The 19022-nt window shown below is 38.4% G+C and overlaps 1 long non-coding RNA gene across 5 annotated transcripts in view; it reads left to right on the top strand.

The window, feature by feature from the left end:
* The window catches only part of LOC116962030, a 127215-nt gene that overhangs the window by 41986 nt on the left and 66207 nt on the right, over positions 1 to 19022 (top strand). For all 5 annotated transcript variants that reach the window (XR_006164874.1, XR_006164875.1, XR_004407325.2 and 2 more), the window contains one exon: positions 14129 to 14235. This is a non-coding gene — a long non-coding RNA (uncharacterized LOC116962030). The remainder of the gene's footprint in view (positions 1 to 14128; positions 14236 to 19022) is intronic.

Below are 19022 nucleotides of genomic sequence, written 5' to 3' on the forward strand. Positions count from 1 at the left end.
AAATACCTGTTTATGGTTTCAAAAGTGAAACAATCTCTCCTGTGAAGTTGAAAATAGCAGGTTTCAGGAAGAAATTTAATCTTCTATTCAAATCATAGGATGCATCCCGTAACAATTGGCATTTTTTCAAAGTATTAATCTAAACAGAATAACACACTAAGCCACAGGCATTATTTAGTAACTACTGTCATAGAAATTAAGGTAATGAACTAAATGAATGAAATCATGGTCAAAACTGAAAAGAATGTTTTAAACCAGAGGACAGGAAATGGTATTTCTTAGAGCTAAACTACATAACTGATGTGTGAAACTCACTTTCATAAACAATAACCAGGATGATACTCTGTCAAAGTATTAGGTATGCTATAGACAACTCAAGTAGCCACAGTTATGTTATATGAGAAGTTAGATGCTGTACAGATAACTAATCAACAAGTAAAAGAAAAAAACCTTTTCCTCTGCACTAGTAACTTCACCATGGGCTGCTCTTGTGTGTAAATGATTTTTCTTTTGTGTAAATAATGCTGGTCAGCCATAGAGTCAGGATGAGTTGACCCAGGATATCAATTGCCACTCTTTTTTCCATTGGATGCATAATTCCCACGGAACTAATGGAAATTACATCTAGTACAACAATGGCTAAAAAAAAAATCATTAGGATTATGATTAAAGTATCATCATAGAATCACAGAATGGTTTGGGTTGGAAGGGGCTTTAAAGCCCCCCCAGTCCCACCCCCCCTGCCCCAGGCAGGGCCCCCTTCCCCCAGCCCAGGGGGCTCCCAGCCCCGTCCAACCTGGCCTTGAACCCTTCCAGGGAGGGGGCACCCACAGCTGCTCTGGGCACCCGGGGCCAGCGCCTCACCCCCCGCACAGGGAACAATTTCTGCCTCAGATCTCACCTAAATCTCCCCTCTGCCAGTTTAAAACTGTTAGCCCTCATCCCATCCCCATCACCCCCTAATCCAGAGTCCCCCCCGCCCCCCTGTCCCCCCTTTAAGCCCCGGGAGGCCACTCTCAGGGTCCCCCCGGAGCCTTCTCTTCTCCAGGCTGAACCCCCCCAACTCTCTCAGCCCGGCCCCCCAGGGGAGCTGCTCCAGCCCCCCCAGCATCTCCGTGGCCTCCTCTGGCCCCGCTCGAGCAGCTCCGGGTCCTTCTGCTGTTGGGGGCCCCCGAGCTGGCCCCAGCACTGCAGGGGGGTCTCCCCAGAGCGGAGCAGAGGGGGACAATCCCCTCCCTGGCCCTGCTGCCCCCCCTGCTCTGGCTGCAGCCCAGGGCACGGGTGGGTTCTGGGCTGCCAGCGCACGGGGCTGCCTCACGGGCAGTTTTCCCCCCCCCAGCCCCCCCAGCCCCTCTCCTCGGGGCTGCTCTCCAGCCGCTCCTCGAGGGCCCAGCCTGGGTCTGTGCTTAAAAGTTTTGTATGAAAAAAGACAATGGTAGAGAAATTATATTAATATAAAGTACATAAAACAATGTAGTCCTTCAACTGTAAAAACTGAAGACATTTTAAACTTAAGAATTTTATAGGACATCAATAATTTTATAATTTTAGGGATACAGTGATTTAAACCTCAACAAATGTGGTTGAAACGAGGTTTCTTTAGGCTACTTTCAAGGCATGTTTCTTTACTATGACTATTTGATATATCAAATAGTCCACTGAAATTTTAAAATGAAACTTTCTTTTTATCTGTAAGAGCACTGTAAAAGCAGAATCCCTTCTTCTGTAAAATCTGATGTAAGCTGTGCATCTATAGTCTTTTTTCTGTAGAATTTAATCCACTCTTTTTTGTGTCTTTTGCATTTATCTTCTTTTGTTGTTTTGGTGGTTTTTTGGTCTGATATTCACATAGCTCTCCTCTTTATGTCTTCCAATATGTATTTTGCTCTCTCCACAAGTCTCAGTGAAGCTCTTCTCTCTCTTTCTTCTGCACACCTTTGACTTTCCTACTCTCCTCATTCAAGTACTGGCAGATGATCTTTCTCTTAAGTTAGTGAAGTGTCTCTGAGTCTAGATCGCTCATGCCATGAGGTTATATGGTTATCTGTCACATCAGCCAACAATTCCAAATTGGTTTAGTACCTTTAATAAAAAGCCTGGCATAAATATGTGAAAATCACACCCATCTTTATGTGAATAGGAAAACCTGTATATTGCTGGAATCATTACTGAAAGACTTTTCCAGTTGTGACAAGAATCGCAAGACCAAAATTACAGTGCATTTTATGTATGCTTAACCATCATAGAAGCAGTAAAAGGTGAGACAAATTTACAGCCCTGCATAGTATAAAACTTTTCAAGATCACCTCGACATGTGCATATGCATTCTGAAACTACAGAATATGGAGATTTTAGAGGTGAGCTAAATCATTTCACCTCTTTTGTTATAAAAATAATATAATGAATTGGTAGCAATGTCATAAAAGACTTTTCTTAACATTCTGTTACAGTTCCCTGGAATCTTTAAAAATTCATTTCCAACAAAAAAGATGTATAAACCTAAGCTTTATTAGTCAAGTCTGCCTAAGCACAAAGATGCACATCAGTAGGACACTATTGCCATCTCATTGCTAGGTTTAGGATGTAATTTCTTGCTCTTTCTTAGTTAGAGTTAAATTCCAAAGTCATGTATCAGAATAAACTACCCTATTTTAAGACCCCAAATCCATTGTTTTTGTTACTATATGTGTCCCATTCATCAAGAAGTTTTTTTTTTTTGTTTGTTTGTTTGTTTGTTTTTGTTTTTGTTTCCATCTGGGTTATCTGCATTATATGCTAAATAGCAAAAAGGAATTAAGAGCTTTAAGTTTTCTGCTACAACACAGGGAGGGCCTTTCTCTAAGAGTGTCTGCTGAGGATCTCAGACCTCTGACCCAGCAGGCAGTCAGATACATACAGCGTGCACACAGCAGAAATCACAGTCATTATTTGAACCAAATCTGTTCTTGAGTTCCAAAGTCCTGCTTGGGCTTGGTATGGCACTGATGTTTTGATGGGATGTTATAATTTTTATTTTTTGCTTTTTTTCTTTGGTGTCACGTAATAGAAAAAAATGAAGTAAAATGTCTTTAAAGTTAAAAAAAAAAAAAAAAATCAGTTAACCCTGTATTACTTACATTCACTATCCTCTCTTGACCGAAACAGTTAATTTCATTTTGATTTGAATGTTGAGAGACAGTGTTTGCTCAGTGCCAAAAGGATGGAAGAAGAGTTTCATAGACATGCATGTTTAGCCACAGAGGACAAGTCAGCCTCAGTATAAGCCAAGGACCTTTTAGGTTAGTATATAATTTTTCTCGGATGCAGGATGTTCTTCTGAAGCATTGTCACTTACATGGTGAGAGATGGAGGCAGACAATAACAGGTTTACTAGAATATGCCGTTTCCCTTCTTTCAACTGCTCTGTCTGAGTTTCTGGCCTTTAGTTTTGTTATATGCATAGGGATTAGAAGTTTGGTGTTAAAACCAAAAATAAATTTTAAACACATAGATATACATTTTGAAATAAAAATATAAGATTCCAACAATGAAGGAATTTGGAAACTAAAATTGGCAGCAGGTTTCTGTAATAATTTTGCCCTTAAGAGGCCATTATTATAAGACTGTACTGGGATCATGAGTAATACCTTCAAGGAAGATAACAGCAATAAGAAAATCAGTATGTTAAAAAGATTTAGTTTGGGCCTCTGTTTTAAGCTATTTTTTTCCCCTGCTCCTATGCCACTATGAAAAAAATAAACATAACATCAGTGAGAGGAAAAAAATAATGCTTACGAATTCGAATGCAGCAAATCATGAGGGCACTGCAATGCTATCTGCAAACTTCTAATTAAAAGGTGTCGAAAATGAAATTCAGTGACTGTGGAAGAGAGCTGACCTTGTCCCATTAAATGCAGATTGTCAGCCACAGTTTTCAGGTGCACTGCACAGAGCAGTGCCACGTGGGGAAGGCAGCTGCACCCCCTTACAGGGAAGATCCCTGAAATTTTCTTCGCAGTGTTTTCGGAAACTCTCGTGTAAGCGTTATCACAAAAGGCCAGCGCGGGATGAATGGCACACACCGTGCCATTGTGAAGGTTTCCTGCTGTAATAGCAATCAGGCCTTTGCTCTGTTTGTGTGACAGTTTTAGTCCTGACTATTGATCATAACCCTTCCCTGCTCGTACCCTTGTCATTCTGAGAGCAGGCATGGGACCAAATGAGTTTTACTTTACCTTCCTTACACTATTTCAGGGAAGAGCATTATCAAAATAAAAACCTGACACTGAGGAACAAAGCGATGATAGTTCTGTGTAGCCACTTCTTTGCTCCCTTAGGTTTTTATTTTTGGAAGATGGAAGGTGAAGTGCAACTTTCCTTTCATAGATCAGGTCAGTGAGAGTGATGAAATGCAGTTTAGCAGTGCTGCTTTTTACACTTTTCACTCTTCTGTTTGAGGCTGCTGGTTGTGAACCTGCAGATCCAGGAATAATATTATTCCAGTTACTGGAGTTTGCACCAAGAGTTCTCTGGTGTTTCATGTTGTGTCACGACTGACTATTTTAATTTATATTAATTAGCACAGAAATATTTTATAAATATTTTTTCATGGTATTCTGTGAGAAACTAATTTGCAAAGTTACACAGAAAGTAATCAGGACAAAATTATTTATTCAATAATTATCAGATAGGATTCTTATTAGGGCTTTTTCTTCAGGGTCACTATAAATGTAAAACAATATTTTGCACAAAGAAAGTTAATGCAGTGGATTAGTCTCAGACTCTCATTATTCTCAGGCTTTCACGCAAATGCCTTATATTCTAATTCAGTACTTGTGTTACATGGCTTGCAATATTATCTTGCTATCTTGTTATGTTACCTATATTATGACCTATTGTTTCTTACTTCACAAGACTGGGAGTTTTTAAAACAGATGTGTAGCTTGTTCTGGACTAGAATACCTGCATTAATATGTATTTGCAAAAGTACTGGTATTAGCATTTATGGTACTTCCATTTCTGCCAAGGTAACAAAAACTTACCTACCTACATTTTCACAGGTCACACTGACATTAACAGTATATTTTTTTTTGATAAAATAATATTTTTGGTTCCTTACTGCTGCTCTATTGCTCTGACTATTCAGTTCTACAGATGGTGAAGACCTAATAGGTTATCTAATGTTTTTCTATGCCGCGGTAGGATTGTTCCTTAAAGAATATTCTTCAGTGTTTTGTCTTGCAAAGAACATGAGTCCACTACTTCCCCTGGGAAACTTTTCAACAGTCTAATAGAATTCACCATTAGGAGCATTTTCCTTTTTTTTCAGCTTACATTTTCTTTTTCTTCATTTCATTCAGATACTTCTATATAATGATAATAATCAGACAATGATATTGTGTCATCTTTCCAGATACATCCTGAAACACTTGGAACCTAATTCTGCAGTCATTACTAATGCACAATGTCCTACCAGTGATGAGAAATTTAGTCTTCAACTACAGTCCTGCAAGGTGCTGGGCACATCCTGCAAAGTGTTGCACGTGTCTCAAGTTCAGCCTCTCCCAGCTAAATTCAAGCCTTTTGCCTTTGTGCTCAAACCTCTCTGTAACGTTGTCCTACCTTATTTGACCTAGACATTTGACCTGCCTCTGCCCTCTCTTTTCGAGTAATGATGTTACCCCTGGGTGCCCTGGCTGTCTGCTCCCCTCCTCGTCTGTGTTGTTTTGTCTCCTCCCTGCCATTTGCACAGAGCATCCTCGGTCAACTGGGTTATGAAACACCCGCCTTCTCCTTAGCAGGAGCTCCGGCTAAACTCCAGCTCTGGGCATTAAAATCAAAGCAACGCGGGTGTTCTTTTTGTATGTTTGGAAGTATATTTATTTTGCAAGTTGTAAACATTGAAATAACAAACCCTAAGGTAAACTTGCTTTTGCTAAATAACTGCAGTTATTTAATTTTTACTGTGACGTTTTTGTCTCTCCTCTTTCATTTCATCCTGTTCTCAGATGTGTTGAGATTGTAGTAAAAGAAAATTTCTCTGGGAAAAGAATATGTTTGCTTTGGAAGTGCAATGCCTAACTTAAAAAATAAATTATGCATTCTTAGTAGAAAAACAGTAGTAGTAGTTTTATCCTGAAATTCCATTAGGGCAAAAAAATCTGCAATTTTCAATAGGCTTTGTACTTCAACATCAAATGTAGCTTGGGCTTCAAGCAAGTTAATGAACAGAAACTAATCAGAGGAATACTTCATTTTTGAGTGAGTGGAGGAAGCACCAGGAATTGCCCTGTATATGCAAACACTGCTCAGCTGAAAATACAGGTGTGAAGAATGATTTAGGATGCTGAAGCCTAGTGATGACTAACCTGTTTGACGTGAACTACAGAAATATTTGCAGTCAGTCTGGGCTAGGTTTTGAACTGTATCTGCGAATTAACAATTATTTCCTCAAGCGTTATGGGTGCCTTTTTATAAGCCCTGTCCAGGCTGTTTGCTAGATAAGTGTGTATGTGTATCTACTGCTCTCTCGAGAGTATCCTCAGAGTTTTCAGGCTGATGTGCATATTGAATCTGAAGGTGAGCATGCTTTGCTGTAAAAAGTTATTTGAGGAAAGTAAGGCAGAAGAAGTATCGGTGGTGCAGCCAGTGATTCCTAGTTGAATGAAAGACAATAGGAAAAGTTCAGTCAATGACCAAAACCCCCATCTATTTTCCATGTTCTTTCTGATCTTTCATTGAAAGGAATCTGGGAAGAACATCTTCTCCTGTTTTTAGCCCTAGTTCTGTTGCTATCTTTTATTACCTTCTGCAACTCCTTTGGGAACTGTCTTGGTTTTACTTTTTATTTGACCTAAGTATCTCTCAATTTTACAAGATGACATTTATTTGTTTCACTAATATCTAAATTTTCTTCTGCTATTTGCCTCAGGCCCGTGTTGTATTATCTCTGGACAGAGACCTATGCACTCTTAAGGGTCCCTCAGCCTGTAAGCAACATCTTTAAGTTATCATCACTTAACAGTTTGGCAAAAGAGTCCTCTGTTATTAGAAGGGAAACCAATTTGTTTTACAGTTATTTGTATACCAGCATTCTCCCATGTCCTTAGACTGTGAAATAAATGTTAACAAAATATATAATTTTGTAATTTATTTGGTTAATAAAAAAATAATTGTTTTAATATTTAATTATTTTAAAGATTTTGTGCTTTAACATTTTTACCAGATCCGCTCACTCATTAATCAGCCTCCCACAAAATCATGATTACTTGAAAGTGAATTTGGTAAAATAGTGCACCTTTCTCTTTCCTCTGAGCCTACAGAAAAGTTATATCAAAACTTTCCTCTATAAGCTTAGTTTTCAATGTGATGATATCCTTGTGTATGGAATAGAGAAACCTGGACTGCCATCGTTCCTAGCTACCCTAATGCCTTTATACAAACTCTTAATTGAGAAGGTGAGATTGCATTCCTCCATTTATCACAAACTGCTCATAGTTATGTTAAAACAGATTGATGTTATTTCCTTGAAAAATGAGAAGCACAGCCACAAAGAGAGAAAACACACAGACTCTTCACTGCCAATTATGTTGCCAGATAACAAGCACATCTTTTTATTTTCTTCATGTACATTTTTTGTTGTATATCTTCAGCTACTGGATCCTGCTATCAGCTACGTTCAGTCACCACCTTCTTATGGGAATGGGTCTATCCAGCGTTCAATCACTGAAGAGTTATTTTCCTCCAGACTGCTGCATTGCACTGCAGAAAGGGCCGGTTTCTTACTTCGTCTGATTAAACATTGATTCTTTTTTACCATCCCCAAAGACATTGGAGTCTAGTAAGCAGGTCGGAATAGGGACTGATTTGTCAGCTGTGGGATCGTGAAAGCAATTGCAAAATCCGGGTCAATATTTGCAATGGCCACTGCGATGGGAAAATCTGTGTGACTTAAACTGTAGTCTCATGAAATAAAAATATTAATTTTAAGCTTATAATTCATGCAAATACTGGATGAATGGAAAAAACTCAGAGTACTATGTATATTAATACTGGGTAGTGACTTTCATACAATTCATTATTATGTTTTTTTAACCAACAGAGTGATAGGACTTGGATTTTGTTCTCAGCAAAGACATGTTTCTGGCAAAGCAGTGCAATCAACTGCTCACTTGAATGTTTAATTTAATACTCACTTATGCAGAAGCATGCCAGCTGCTATGCATAAAAACAACCTCTGGTATCACCTATCTCCTACCTCAGTCACTGACATGGCCCAGCTTGACTTAGTTTATGAAATATGAGCTCCCTGTTTGCCTACAGATAAGTACACATCCTTGTATTACTGAACAGCTCTTTTCCTAGCCTAGTGGTTACAACTTTTAAAATTTTATTCTAGTTTCCTTGGTACAGTCTGTGCTTTTACAGCAGCTACTGGGTATATTATAAACTTTTCCCATGCAGTCCTTTATTTTAATGCTATTTGCATCTTGGCAATATTTTGCTACTGAAGTTTTGTGGTAGAGAACACATAATTGATGAGGTTTTTAGTATCTTCCATCCTACACAGAGAAGATAACAGTACTTCTCAAGACTGTGATTTGATGACATTCTGTGGGAAGGCAAAGATAGCACAGTTATTTATTTATTTGTTTATTTAGTTAGTTAGTTAGTTTTCTCTGCTAAATTGCATTGAAAATCTACTTCAAACATTGTGTCCACTGTCATCCATATTTTCAGAAATGATAGGCACTCATTCCTGCTGCTGAAATAAATGGAAGCACACAGAAATGCTAGAAACCAGATTTTCAGGCACTAATATATTAATGTTTGTTTTTTCCTTACAGCAATTATCTACGCTTCATGTTATTTTTCTGTTAATATTACTGTAGAAATAGCAGTAAAAATGTAAGATTGGTCCTACTACTAGGAGTTGAGACTTTATCTTCAGGGGTTTTAGGACCATTTTTCTTGCATTTTCAGAGTAAGCAGACAAGTGAAGTTGCAGAAGGTGGCGAAGGTGCTTGAAGGGATTATTTGCACGAGCATTTGCAGCACCATCCTGAAAATGCATTTTGGAAAGTTGGAGTGAAAAGGAGGGATGTTTTGACCCAGAATCTGGGAGGAAGAACAAAAATATTTAAAATGAGTGTCAGCGCTGGGAACTCGATGGAATTGCTGGAAGGAGTTGTGTTGTTGACAAAAGCAGCGCTCACATGTCACTTCTGGGCCAGGAAGGCACCTAATCACACAGCCCTTGCCCACAGCACACCGTGGTAGTGGCAGTGGAATAACTGTCAGATCACTAACACCCGTGAGCATCGCCTGGGCAGGGTGAGCTGAGGAGTGAGCCTTGCATCGTGTCCTGGGGGTCATTAACCAGCTCAAGGCGGGAGGGGGGGCCGGTCATGGTTGTGCACAGGGGAGCTGTGCAAAGGGAGAGCAAACCAAGGGTGCACTGGGACAGGGAGGATGAGGGGGGGACCGTTTTGGGTGGGCGTGGCGGAGGGGGATGCGCGGTGCGTGACGGCTGGATCTCCTGGGTAACGGGGCTCACTGGGAGCTGGGCTGTGGCGAGGCGGTGGAAATGTGAGCTGTCAACATGGGAGCTCAGCGAGGGCCCGAGGCTGCTGTCAGAGCAAGAACAAGCTCCAGAGGAGGCTCTGTGTCTGCAGCAGCAGCAGCAGGGTGTTGGCGTACAGGAGGATGCTGAAGGGGCGTTTGCCCTGGGGATGGAGACATGAGTCATGTAACTCCCTCCTGAACCTGCTGCTATCGGAGTGCCCCTTGCTGAGCAGCCCAGACGGGGCTCTTTTAATGTCTTCATTGAAATGGGAAAGGTGTTTCCTTTGGTAAGGAAAATATTCAACTTAAAAAAAAAAAAAAAATATATATATATATATATCGCTCTTAAAAATTACAATCTTGCAATTTTAATAGTTGAGGTTCCAGTTTATTTATAATTTCTGTCTTTCTAGGGTCTGTTACATGGCACTTGCAACTAAAATTATTAATAAAAGACAGTCTTTTCAGGTGATCTTATTCAATTTTAAAAACTGTTTTCATATTTAGTCAAGGAGCTTCCTAAACACTTAGTTTAAAAAGTCTGACGGTCTGTGGGAAAATATTGATTTTGATGGCTCTGTGTTTTCAGAAGTTTCAAGCTGTAATAAGAATTTAACTTTTCAAGAGATTGATTTTCATATTCTAAAGAAAAATTATGAGAAACTTAATTTTTTTCACTCAGTGCACAGCAGGACAATCAGATATGCATGTCATAAAAGTTATGACTTATTGCTTCCAGTAAGTGGAATAAGTCTTTTTGTATGTGTCATTCTCTCTTTTATAAAAGTGAGAAATGCTGCTATTTTGGAACCTAGCATATACCCAGCTAATGTGTACATATATGAATTTATACATATACACATTACACTTACATCTATAAACATGTTTCTGCTATCTACTGAATGGTCCCCAATTCCTTTTCTCTCTCTCTCTTTTTTTTTTTTTTTTTCTTTTTAGTTTTAACAGAGAGAATGAACCCAAATCAGCCCCATTGTCTTGGTTATACAGTTTAAGTCATACGACTAAAGACTAGGAATAATATCATGTGAATCAGTGAAAAAAAACCTGAAAGAGCTGTAAGAGATTGAGACATAAACTCAATTCTGTTCATTCTTATGCATCAAAAATATGTCATTTTCCATTTTGCAAATACTTATGCACACAAGAATCCCCTTCAGGGTAGTTAGATGGTTCACGTGCATAACATTAAACAAAGATATGGCAGCACTGAGGTCTTTTTTGTTGAATTCCCCTTACAAGGCCTTTTAGTCACATCTGTGCGTCACTACGGGTAGCCCTTGCAAGGTGTAACCCTGTCACAGCTCAGCCTGAAGAAGCATTTACTCCAATGAGATAATAATTTATTTTCAGGAGTAGGATACTGGAGCACATTCATGAGGACTGCAGTCAGAAAGTGCTCTGTGGAAACTGATATATTGATGGGGATTATCTAGGAAGGATAAACATAACAATATAACAGAATGCCATGTTTGTAATTTAACCTATATTTCCAAGCTGTTTTCCAGAGTTAATTAGTTTGGGATGCTCCTCTTGAACGGGCATATGTTTTTCAGTATAAAGTACAGCTGGCTTTTTCTCATTTAGTGACAGATGATAAAGCAATCTTATTGTTTTGTTATTATTTGCAGTGACAGTACTGGGAAACTAAGCAAAATGGAGAAAACAGCTTTTTGCTTGCTTGTTTGTTTGTTTAGCAGGTCGTCGTGCTAGCAGAGCTGAAATGTTTTGTGTTTTAGTTGTTTTCAGAGGTCCCTGTCCTGTAAACACCTTGTCTCCAGCAGCGGCAGGTTTCTGTGTGCCCAGGCTGAGAGAAGGGGGGTTCTGCATGGGTTCACTGCCCTGCCCCTGCGCTAACGTTTGCTGGCTCAGGGCCGAATGCACACGCTTAACTTCACGTGCATTAGTCATGCCACTGAACTCAAATGGGGGAGGTGACCTTATGAAGTAGCTACATCAGGAATGTACAATACGTTATTCTCAGTTCTGCAAACACAGGCAGCAAACATGTCTTGCATTGCAACCTGACGCAACCTGAAAGACAGAGCTAACGGGCAAGAAATGTTCATCTAATATAGAGACAAGTTAGTATGGTGAAGGATTAGCAGCTCATAAGCGTGTAATGCAGTTTTTGGATGTGATTCATTTTGTAAAAAAAAAACAAAAAAAAACAAAAACGCCAGCAATAAGTATGTTTTTAAAATGAAGAACAAAGCACTTCTGAGAAATCTTTTTACAAAAATATGCTTTTGTACTTTATATGCTTACATACTTTTAAAATGCAAAACAAGTTTACTTAACTTTACAGAACAGCGGAAGCTGGAGGATAATAGTGGATGTCTTTGCCTGTATTACACTTACATATCTTTGAAAGTTGAAGCAAGATATTTTACCTAGCTTCACTGAACATCTTGAGGTTATGAGTGGTACTGTCCTGAAGTTATAAATGATAAATGTCTTTCCACCTCTCTTGTCTTCAGATTGTCTGGACTTTGTCACCACTTCAGAATGGCAACTTGTGCTAAGCACAGTCATAAGCCAATTCAACACTGCCTGTATCAGAAGTGTATTTTTTACCAAGTTATACAAAACTTACAATTATAATATTAAGGCAATATTCATGTGTAATGTTGCATGTCCTGATAATTTTATTAATTATTTAATAAATGCTGTAAATTATGTACTCTCTCACACCACTTATATAAATTGAAATTCTAAAGAGCGTATTTCTCAACCTTGTATTTTCCTGCATATTTACATCTCTGTAGTGTTTCTAACGCTGAACACTGGGCCACAATTCTGTGAATGGATCTAATCTAACTAACTTGAGCTGTTATAAGGAAATTACCTCAGAAAGGAGAAAATTAAAAGTGTGGGAGGAAAAAGGACATTGTTGCATGTACAAAGCAGGGAAAAACAATCTTTCCTACATAAATATGTGATTCCATGCTTTCCTGTGCTAAGAATGCTGTGATGGACAAAAAGCATCAAGTGCTTTCCTGTATGAAGTTGCTACTCACATACGAATCTGTCCCCAGTACACCAGAAGTATAGATATTAATTATTCTTAGTTCTTCTATGTCAGCTTTTCAGTTTTCTTCTCAAACTTCTTTCCAGAGGAGGATATCATTCTTGTTTTCCAGATGAGGAAGTTGAAGCATGTGATTTTTCTAAATCACAGAGAAACCAAAACTTTGTCTCAGAATAGAGCATACCGGCAGACTTCATGTCTCTCTAGATAAAAATTAGCATCATACCTGAGTATTTTGCATTGAAACACCAAAGCTATTTTGCAGGCCCATTCCAGTAGCCTGCTTTCTTCTTTTATTTACCTGGTGTGATTTGGAGTATGTCTTGATGCAATTCTGCTTTATGTCTGTGGGACGGACACAGTCGGGTTTGGAAAGGAGTTTTGTTGCCATCAGATGGACATGCTACTATTGGGTGCCCACATGCCTGAACCAAAGTCTCCATTCCTTTTCCCCAGTTCTTCAGGGGCTGCCTGAAAGACTACTGGTGTTTTAGGTCTAGTGCTAAAGGCAGACAAGACCTGTGTGGATCTCTGGATACTTATCCCAGTGAGAGTGGAACTAAATATTGTGCCACTGGCTTGATCTTCCCTGTTCTGGGTGCCTGAAGGTGCGAATCAGCCACCGTCTTGTGTGTGATGCTCTCTGGTGATGGAGCAATGAGACTATTTCAGACCAGAATCAGGCTGCAAACTATCACCTGGATCATGGAAATGATCTGGGAAGTCCGAGCTCAAATATGAACTCAAGACACAATGGGACAGTTTCGGTGTGGCCCAGAATATCTAAATTGCTTGTATCCGTGCACTTGAAAAAGAGTTTATTCTGTTCTCTTCGGTTAGGTACAGGTAGTTTGGGGCTTCAACTGATAAAATGGTACCAAGCCCTGTACAAAAAATACCTGGGCTAAACAGATGCTGATCAGTCCTGCAAAATTATCGTATAAATTACTTATGGTCTAAGATGATTTTATACCCAGCAAATGTATTTCTAAAAGAGATTTCTCACATGAACCTCCACCAATAGCAATACTTATTACATAATGCTTTAAAACAGTATATATACTTTGAGGTAATAAGCCTCACAATCAGTCACTGTGACAAAGAGTAAATTATCTTTTTATTCCCTTTTCACAGACATAGAGGTATACACAGAGGGAAAGAGTTTACTAGAGATCAAGTACAAGATATTATCAGAACTGGGGTTAAGAATAGGGGTTTTCCAGTGGTGGTTTTATACTTAGGGTGCTTAATATCACTACTACATTTGTCCTTTTACTGTAATATAAATTAATTTGTTATGACAAGGGTGTTAACAAAATATCTGAAACATTATTGTGTAATTATTTCTGTGTCATGTTACCTGTAAAATGAGCAATTTATCTTCTCTTGGTAGACGAGTGCACATCTGCATGTTTGTACTGTACATAGAGTCAAAGAGAGGAAGTTTTGCCCTTTAAAACTTTTATTTAAAGTAGAAAAATGAGCATGCTTTACAGCAAACCTTTTTCTAATGCACTTAATAATTTTATGTTTCAGAGCACTGTATGGCTAGTGACCTATCTTTCCGAGGAGAATGGCCAAGATGTCTGTTTGGAATTATTCCTGGAATTAGACCAGCATGAGGTCTCCTCTACCAATCTGAGGTAATATCGCTGAAAGTCAAGAAACCCAAAGTGATGTATGTCCAGTTTACTGTGCATTGACAATGTCAACCCTGGTAAAAGTCCCACATGCCTGGAGCAAAAAAAAAAAAAAAAACAAAAACCCAAAGCCAGCAGAACGGGTAAACCTGGGGACATCATCACTCTGAGGCACGGTAAACATAAAGTTTTTTCCAAGGGATATTTAGTTAGTAGAGCCAAGAGCTTCTCTAGGTGATGGGCATGTTGTATGAATAGTGATAACCCAGCTTTCTGCCATGATGAAGCACCTTTCTGAAGATTAACTAACTAGTTATCTACTTAACAATACATAGCATAATGGCAAGTACAGGAGCGTTGTCAGTTTTAGTTAATTTGTAGAGTCTTTAGAACTTCAGAGATTCTACTAAAGAAAAATCAGACAATTTAAAATGAGAATGTGGACAGTTAATGTTATATGGTTTGATACTACTCAGGCCCAAGCTTCCTGCATTTAAAAACCACTAAAATTCTACTTTCCTTTAAATTGGTATATGCCAGAAGAGGTTTTGGTTGCAATCATTCCGTATCAGGGTAAGCCTGAAATAAAATGAGAGCGGATTCAGTCCTACTGGGACATATGGAAGGCAAGTATGATTTGCCAAGAAATGTGCATAAAAACTAATTTGCTTGCTGTGGAATGATCTTTTGAAATGTTTTCTTTTAACGGTTGTACCTAAAAAGCAGCAGAAAATATGCCCAGGTCTGAGGCATGCCTGTCTCATTCTGCCTCCTTGAGGTTACACAAATTACGTGTGCCCTCTTCACTTTGGGTAACAGTCTGGTCTCAGAAAGGTATTTATTATTATGTAATAACTTTCACTAATTGTTTCTCCCTATAGAGTGTTTAAAAAATTGGTTGTGTTGAGAATAGTAAAGAATAATGAATGGTTGTTAAGATGTCTGTAGTACAAAATGAAATACTCACTGTTTCTGCTAATAATTTCAGTAAGATAAAGTCAGTATGACTTTAATGATATTATAGGTACACTATGCTTCTGCTACCTTTTTGGGGAGTAGGAATAACCTTCAAATATTTCTTCCATTTATGCAACCTGAAAAACCTGCATCAGGGCACTCAAATTATTACCAGATGACACATTAAAATATCCCTAAACACATTGCAAACGATGCACAAATCCTTCACGTTCAGAAATCCCATTTACTTCAAAGGTTTAACCTGATTTCAGTGGGAGATCTGCAAACAGGGGTTGAAAATCTAGGTTCTTTAATAATAAAGAAATCCTGACTCCAAAAACACAGATGATAAAAATCAAACACATTTCAAGAGAAAGCTTGAACAAAGATGTTTTTCAGAGGTTTGTCAATTATTTCGTTCAGTTATCAAAAATTATGTATATAAAAGTTAATAGACAGTTAATAAGTGTCATGTACTAGAACACACTTGCAAAATTTATAGGGGACAACATCTCTTAAAGACAAATGCTGCCTCATTGCCTAGTAACTGTCTCAATTGCATAGTTGCTGCCAAGTCAAAATATGGAACAATGCATATATACAATTCTCATTAAGAAGAATTCTAAACATAATTATGTATATATTGACATACAAATATATGCACACCCCCCTCTAATTTCTGGTTCTCTCTAATTCTAGAAGTAAATAAAATGCTTATGCCGTTTTGAGCTATTTTCTTAAGGTGTACATTATTCTGTAACACAAATACCCTGTCCATTTCTTTCTTAATTTAAACAAGATTTTATTAATTTAAAATGCAACAAAATTCTTAGTTTCTTCATCAGTATTTATTGTAGTACTGCTCTGTGAAAGAATTAATGAGATCTCAGACTGATTTTGGTGTTACTCACCTTGGTCTTTTCTTAGATGTATGTAACTCAGGTGATGGTCTTTTCTGGTACAAGCTAAAAACAATGGAAAGAGTAGCATATCTAGAATAAAGTAAAAGACAGTCTCCTAAAAAAAATGTAGCTTCTTGGAAAATAGTGAATACCTTAGCTTAAGAACAGGGTACACACACTAATGCAAATTACCTTGCAGTGCTACGCAACTCTTTGTCAGAAAAACTTTGATGAAGTTTCATCTAAATGCTGTTGTGGTCCCATCTTAACTGTTGAGGATACAGTAAGAATTGCCAGGCTATTCAACAGCATCTAGGTTGCCTTACCCTTGAGAAAGAGTTTGGGTAGGACAAACTTTGTGTTCAGCTGGGCTGACTTGGATCAGTAAGGTGGCTGGAGTTGATGTGGCATCTGTTCATCTTCTGAAGAATAGAGATTTTTTTATATAATATCAACAGGTATTCTTTTGCTCTTTAAAAATAATATAAAATACCTACAGGAGCAGCTGATGCTGTTCCTAACTTTTTTTTCTCTCTGGCATAAAATCTTGAATATTTATTGCAAGTTGAGCAGGAGTGAGGAGTGAGTGCCCGCACCCAGACCTTCCCATTCCTGGTGGTAGGGGCTAGTTCTGACTTTCTCTGCAGAGAGAAGACATAGGGTCAGCCAATATAAGGACAGGAACAAGGATTTAGGTGGAATTTAGGCTGGCTGGGTCCAGACCAGCTTAATATAAGTAACTCATTTGTTCTGACATCTCTTCTGGCTTTGCCAAATAGGTCAGTCTGGTGGTGAATTTATGATAGGGACATGTATGGAGAGCTGAGCATGTCCTGAATAAGGCTGCATTTTTTGAAAAGTAAGGGTCCTGAGAAAAGCTCTGTCAACAACATCTACAATCCTGCCACAACTACCACTACAACCTACCACTTGTTGCTTTTGTGCTGCTTTATGAAACAAAATGGCCTTGTGATGAAATGACCTCTGTTGTGCTGAAAGGGGTAGGTTTTAGTAAAAAGGATGAATGCAAATGGTAAAATACATATCAGCAGCAACCCCAAATCACTTCTCTACCTACTGTTTCACATCATAAATACTGTTCAGTTTTAATTAACTGCTCGGTGCAATCAGTTGTAAATGGTGTTACAGCTCTTCCAGGGTCTACATGTTACTTGAACAGGTGCCTCCTTTTGTCACCTTTTTACAGAAAAAAAGACTTTTCATGCATTGGAGTATATATGGAAAAGATAAAAAGGCAAGCCCTTCTCCTTGCATGAAAAGCTTGGAAAGGTGTAAGTTTGTGCATTCTGTTGTAAGTCAATATACCCAAAGTTTCACTAGAAGAGAACTGTACAGTCGAGCTTTTGAAAGTTTGGAAGGGTAAGAATTAAAGCTTCCTTTGAAGCCATTCTGATATTGTCACATACTGTTTTTCTCACTTATTCAATCAGCAGAGTTTGAAGGTAAGATCTTCAAAGCTGCAGTGCAGGTTTCTTTCATTTGAGCCGACAGAGTAACCAATAGCTGAGGTCAGACACCTTCCTGTATGTGGGCAGCTCTCAGAGGGAGAGATGACACGTATTTTGCCACCAAGTTATGCAGCAGAGAGAGCAGTGAAATACAGGGTAGGGGGGCTGCTGGGCTCTGTTCTTGGAGCTGGGGTGGGCTTGGTAGCCCTGGAGCCCTACAGGAATTCTAACCCTGTGGGAATTTTATTTGCAATAAGTTTGCAAATGCAATGGCGTTTGTTGGCTACCTGTGGAGGGAGTATCATACTGAGAAATAAGGTCTATAAACTGAGACAAATTCTTCTGAGCACAGTAGAAAAGAAATGAGAACAGGCCTTTTGTTTCCTGAATCTCACCTAAGTGTGTCTTCCTTTCATAAATCAACTTTTTAAAGGTTATGAGTGGTGTTTTTTCTTTTTCTTTTTTCCTTAGACACTATATATAAGTCCCTTTGCCACAAAGGGAGTGCTATAAATATATATATGTATGTATGGAAATAAAACTAGGAGACAACAGAACACGGTGCATTTAAAGCATGGGGCAGCAAGAATACCCTTGGAGAGCTCTGTCTGAAGAGTGCAATACTGGTTCTTATTTTCAGAGATGCTATTTTCAGTTTTAGCTCATTCTCTATGTGAAAATATTTAAAAATATGTAAAAATGAAAATATGTAAAAATATTTTTATCACATAGTTAAAAAATTTGTGTTGTTTATATAGCCTGTTCAAAACATGGTAAAAAGCTAAAACAGTAGGAAAGTCACTGATGGATGTCTACTAATTCCAGATCCATTTAGATGCCTGAGTATCGCAGCACCATGTTTTTTGTTGATAGTTCAGCCACCGTCAATTTGAACTTCTGAAAAATGAGAGTGGAAGCATTAAAGGCCCAGTTTGAATTCAGACTAATACTAGGCTACCACTTATGCATTACTATAGGGAAACAGCAGCATTTTGTGAATAAAAATACCTACTTCTGCCTTTAGAAAAATGTCAGCATCTACTTGTACAAAAATAATATAATTTGTTTTTATATAATGTTTTTTCCAATACATTGTGCAGTACAAATTTATTTTTTTGCAAATTTCAGAAGTAGACAAAATGCGTTTATTTTGTTATAACAATAGTGTGAAAATGTAAGCAGCTGGATGAATATTTGTACGTATATAAACAAAGATCAAATTTTGACAGCTAAAACTTAAACATTGCTTCTACTTACTATCACCAACAACATAAGATAAGATGAAGAAAACTGCAAGGCTAAGTCTTCCAAAACTAACAGCAACAATCCCAGAGCAGGTCAGTCCAAGCAGGGAATCTGCATGATGAATAAACCAAACCCAACCCAAACAAATTCAACTCCCTGTTTGCAAGCTACTGAAAGCTTCAGAGATGACTTTCAGTGCCTACAGCTGTTACTTCCC

This window comes from Tyto alba, unplaced genomic scaffold (assembly GCF_018691265.1).
Source record: "Tyto alba isolate M040663 unplaced genomic scaffold, T.alba_DEE_v4.0 Super-Scaffold_13, whole genome shotgun sequence".
NCBI classification, from domain to species: domain Eukaryota; kingdom Metazoa; phylum Chordata; class Aves; order Strigiformes; family Tytonidae; genus Tyto; species Tyto alba.